Raw genomic sequence first — 5,127 nt, 5'->3', positions numbered from 1 at the left:
CAGTGACTCAGCCTCCGGTTTCATCCTTCCCTCCTGGCCCCTGCCATCCTCCAGGGAGCAGTCAGCTCGGGCTGGCTGGCCTCCCAGGAAGGAGTTCCAGGGGTACACCCAGTCTGAACACAAGCCGCTGAGGCAGCACAGCCAATCAGTCACCTTCAGAGGCGGGCTTTAAGGAAAAGCTAGACCAATAGTCTCTGGGTCTCCTTCGAGTGAGGACCCCGGGGAAAGTGTAGCTGAGAATCACCGTTATACCTTTGGTCAGGTGGGGACTGATTAAGAAGGAACTGAGCTCCGGGTTCGAGTCCCATTCATTCAAGGGCAATCACGGCTATGTAGGGATCTTAAGACCGGCGTGGAATACATGAAATTCTGTCTCAAAAATCAAAACAAGGGACTGGGGACGTGGCTCCATGCTTAAACTGCTTGCAGATCTCCAACCTCCGTGCTGAGGAGGGGCTTGTTGGCCAGCCAGTCTAGCCAATCAGTGATCTCCAAGACCCAATGGGCATCTCCATCAACTGAGTGATGACATCTCTAGCCCAATACAGTTACTCAGAACACCTCCGAACCTCTAGCTGTCACATGCATGCACACACACACACTACAAATATGTACACACACACACACACACACACACACACACACACACACACAAAATAAAGAGGAAATCAACCTGGCTATGCTGTAGGGAAGGGTGGGAAATGCAGTGAGGCAGCTTGAGAGTCTAAAGTGACAGCCACAAGCCTATAATCCCAGGTTAACAGGGGTGGGTGGGAGCATTGCTGTGTTACACACAGGGACAAAGGAACATGTCCCTGGCATGGACATGTCATCAGAAAATCAGCCAGCGGGCACTATCCGTGGCCTGCTTGTTCTGAAGTCCAGCCCAGGTGATGCCTGGAGGACATCGGGGCTGCTCCGGGCAGACACTAACCAGGCTCGGGCTTCCAAAGAGTGGCTGAGCCCAGACACCAGAGACAACTATGAGGGAGAAGTGCAGGGATAAGAAGAGTGCCACAGACATCATGAGTCCTGGAAATAAGACTGACTACCTGACCAGAGGGACAGACAGCCCCAGAGTGACCAACAGCCCTTGTTTCCTTCTTTTAAAAATCCTTGGCTGGAAATTAAAAGTATGGCGGCGTCTTCCTAGGATGTTAATCTCTTGCTCCTCAGACTAGGCTCTCTGAGTACGCTGAACCTTGAAGACTCAGCCTCTAGAAGGCCAGTGACATGGCTCAGTGGTAGCCTATTACATAACTGGGAAGGTCGAGGGAGGAGGATCATAAGATGAAGGCCAGCCTGACCTGTGTTCTGTCTCTCATGTTGCTATGAAAAACAAATGCCTGACAAAGAAAGTTAAGGAAGGGAGGGTGGAGAGGGCTGTTTTCTCCACAGTTTGATACACAGCCTCTCACGGTAAGGGAGGTTTGGTGACAGGAATGTGAGGCAGGCAGCCATGTCACAGCCGTAGCCAGTGTCTTGGTTACTTTTCTATTGCCGTGCTGAGACACCAAGGCCAAGGAAACTTGTAGGAGAAAAACATCTCTTTTGGGGTCACAGTTTCAAAGGGTGAGTCCATGACCATTTTAATGGAGGGCATGGCAACAGGCGGGCAGGCACCGCTCCGGAGCAGTAGCTGAGATGCTCACATGTTGAGCCACAACCATGGTGCAGAGACAGAGCTAACTAGAGGGGGTGTGGGCTTTTGAAACCTCAAAGCCACGCCCTCAGTGACACACCTCCTTCAGCAAGGTCCCACCTTCCAGTCCTTCTCAGCCTATGGGGGCGGTTCTCACTCAAACCATCACAGCTAGGAAGCAAAGAGGGCCGGATGCTGGTGCTGTTACTCCTTCCTTCTTTCCTTTCTTTTTAAAAACATTTTTTTATTTTATTTAAGTTTATTTACTTTACATCCCAAGGGTGCCCTCCTCCTCTCCTCCTCTCTTCCCAGTTCCTCCGTCCCTTCCTTCCTTCCTTCTTCCCTTCTCCCTTTCCCACCTCCTCTCCCTATACACATCCCAGCACATCAAGTCACATCAGGACTGAGCATATCCTCATCCACTGAGGCCAGGCAAGGCGGCTCTGCCAAGTAAAATGGTCCAAAAGCAGGTAATAGAGTCCATGTTAGAAACAGCTCCTGTGTGCCCCGACTCAACAAACGACCCACAGGAAGACCAGGCTGCCCACTGGCCACATAAGTGCAGGGCCTAGGTCTAAACCATGCATGCTCCTTAGCTGATGTATCAGTCTGTAAACTCCCATGAGTCTGGGTTAGTTGTCTCTGTTGGTCCTGTTGTGGAGTTCCTGTCCCCTCCAGATCTTCTTTTCTTTCTTGAGACACGATTTTGTGCTTCTCAGGCTGGCCTTGAATTCACTAAGTGGTTGAGGACATTGAACTTCTGATCTTCTTGCCTCCATCTGCAGAGAGCTGGATTTGCAGTAATGTCGTGCCACACACCCAGTATATGTGGTGGTGAGGATGGACCTGAGGGCTTGGTGCGTCAGGCAGGTACTCTCCCCACCTACCTGGCTACCTCTCCAGCCCATGGGTTGCTGGCACCCACATTCAGGGCAGGTTTTCTCAGTCAGTTAAATCTCTTTGGAAAAAAACAAAACACAAAGACACACTCAGAAGTAGATCTAAGAAACTCTAAATCCCATCGAGTTGACAGTAAGACTAACCATCACACCATCTTAAAATAAAAAGGAGAGGGGCAGATATAGAGTTTCTCAAAAGGTCTGTAGATGTAACTCAGTGGTAGACCATTTGTCTAGGGTCCTGGGCAGAGTACACACACCACCACCACCACCACCACCACAGAGAGATAAGGTACATAGGTATATACATATACAAATAGATACATAGACAGATGATATATGTGAAAACAATAAAATAAAAAATAAGCAAGTGGAAAAGAATGCAGCAAACCTTTTGTCTACTCTCAGTGACCAAAACAGCAGATACTTCATCTAATGCCAAGAATTTTAAATTTTTAAATTAAAGAAACAACCATTCGTAGGGCTGGGTATAGCTCAGTGGAAAGCGCTTTCCCTGTACTTGCACAGAAGCCTTGGGAGGACAGGACACTGTTGATGGACCACCTGAGGTCCCACTAAGACCCTAACACTGATCAGCCATGCCCACTTGGTCCCGCTGTGTCTGTCTCTCATCTGTAAGGTGAGGTCAGTTGGTGATTTCCTTCCTCAAGTGGCTGAGTAGGATAGATGGGTCTCCATGGCACGTGTGTGTACTCATGTGAAAGCCAGAGGCCAGCCTCTGGTGTTATTCCAGGGGCCATCTACTGCAGTTTTTGAGGCAGGGTCTCTCACTAGGACCTGGGGCTCATTAGGCTAGACTGACTGGCCAGCAAGCCTCAGGCATCCTTCTGTCTCCACCTCCACAGCCTTGCACAGCCTGTGTTTATAAGCAACCATCACCACAATGCTCCTTTTTTTTTTTTTTTTTTTTCTTTAACATAGGTCCTGGGGTTTGAACTCAGGTCCTCCCATGATTGGGCAGCAAGCCACCTTTCAGCCCTAGAGAGGATGTTAGTTGCCATTTCTCTGCCTAAGGGTTGGGTTTATTTCTTCTGAGTCTCAGTCACAGAGGATCCTCACGCCACCTCAGTGATTTCAAAACACTTACTGACTGGCATCATATCGGGCCCAGCAGCGGGCCTGACCTCCAGCACAGCCTTCACACTGTGGATTCCTCCCCACTGCAGGTCCAGGTTTCCGCATGATTGCTTTCAGGTCCTTTTAGTGCAAGGAATGGAAAGCCCTGTGTTCTAGTTTATGGGGCTCTGCTGGAAACAGCTGAAGTCTGATGTCTCCAGGTAACCATTTATTTGCACTCAGTCTATGATAATGGACTCCCTTTTCTCATCAGGGTATTAAAAGTCTCTCCTGATCTGGTGACCCCAGGGCCTGTAAAAAGTGTCACATAGCCCTCAGGGCAGATTACAGATCCTTTCCTGATAGGAAAGCCACTCCAGCAAGCATCTGGGAATGCCTAGAAATGCCCGACCCTGCTAAGGATCTTAGTCTTCAGCAGTGACCTTCAGTTCTTGGAGATTTTCCCCTCACTCCTAGGATAATTAAGTACTGTATTTTCCTTCTTGTGATAGGCTCACGCTACTTCATGGAAAACAAGGCACTGAGCCATTACAGGTAAATCAAGTGTCTCTGACCCCCTGGATTCCATCATCCTTCCACCATGACTGCCTCAGATTTATCATTTATCTCCCCCTGGCCTCATCTCACCAAGCCTGCCCTTCGGCCTGCTGGGCCTAGGCTTTGCCAGGCCTGTGTCTCAGCTGCAAGCTGACCAGGCATGGGGTTTTTGCCTGAACCTCTTCCATGCTCAGCACAGCAGCTTAAGGAAAAGCTATAACACTTTGGTATCGCCATAGGCTTTGGAATGTCTGAGTTTCCATTATCACTGGCCATTTCATTCTAAAAGAGCTAAACTGTAACATTCCGTGGAAAACCCTTTTCCACACTCGGGTTGGCTTAGCACAAGGGCCCTGCCTTAAAGTGCTCTAGCTGCCCCTGAGATAAATGGACCCCCCATTTTCCATCCCCCCCATTCTCCATCTGGAAGCCTCCAGACCCCTGCCCAGTGGAGAATGACACTAGTTTGTTTCTCTCCGTCTTGTAATAAAACACTTACCAAAACCAATTAGGAGAGGAAAGGCTTACAGGCCTTCATAAAGGGAAGCCAGGCAGGAGCTCAAGGCAGACAACCTGGAGACGGAAACTGAAACAGAGGCCATGGAGTTATGCTGCTTACTGGCTTGCTCACCATGCTTTCTCATAGCACTCAGAACCACCTGCCCAGGGATGCCACCACCCATAGTGGGTTAGGCCATTCCACATTACGCATTAATAAAAAAAAGCACCCCAAAGACTCATGCACAGGCCAATCTGAAGGAGACAATCCCTAAATTGAGGGATGAATTCCAGATGAATCTAGCTAGTGTCTAGTTGACAAAACAAAACAAAAGAAACAAACAACAACAACAACAAAAACCTAACCAGAACATCTTTGGACTAACTCAAGCCTTAAGGTAGAGGAAAGTCAGGAAAAAAATATATATATATAAAATATATATAATATATATA

At 48.6% G+C, this 5,127-nt stretch overlaps 1 long non-coding RNA gene across 2 annotated transcripts in view; it reads right to left on the bottom strand.

Annotated features, from left to right (window-relative positions):
• Positions 1–1,923: 1,923 nt before the first annotated feature.
• LOC129679877 (uncharacterized) overlaps positions 1,924–5,127 on the bottom strand; it is a 5,944-nt gene continuing 2,740 nt past the window's right edge. Inside the window, exons 3-4 of one of the 2 annotated variants that reach the window (XR_008720593.1) lie at positions 4,676–4,762; positions 1,924–2,600 (exon numbers count right to left, since the gene is read on the bottom strand). This is a non-coding gene — a long non-coding RNA (uncharacterized LOC129679877). The remainder of the gene's footprint in view (positions 2,601–4,675; positions 4,763–5,127) is intronic. The other variant, XR_008720594.1, reaches the window with a different exon arrangement.

Source organism: Psammomys obesus, unplaced genomic scaffold (assembly GCF_907164565.1).
Source record: "Psammomys obesus unplaced genomic scaffold, mPsaObe1.curated_primary_1811, whole genome shotgun sequence".
NCBI lineage: Eukaryota > Metazoa > Chordata > Mammalia > Rodentia > Muridae > Psammomys > Psammomys obesus.
Note: the sequence above shows the minus strand (reverse complement) of the source record. Positions and strands in the feature narration are given on the sequence as shown.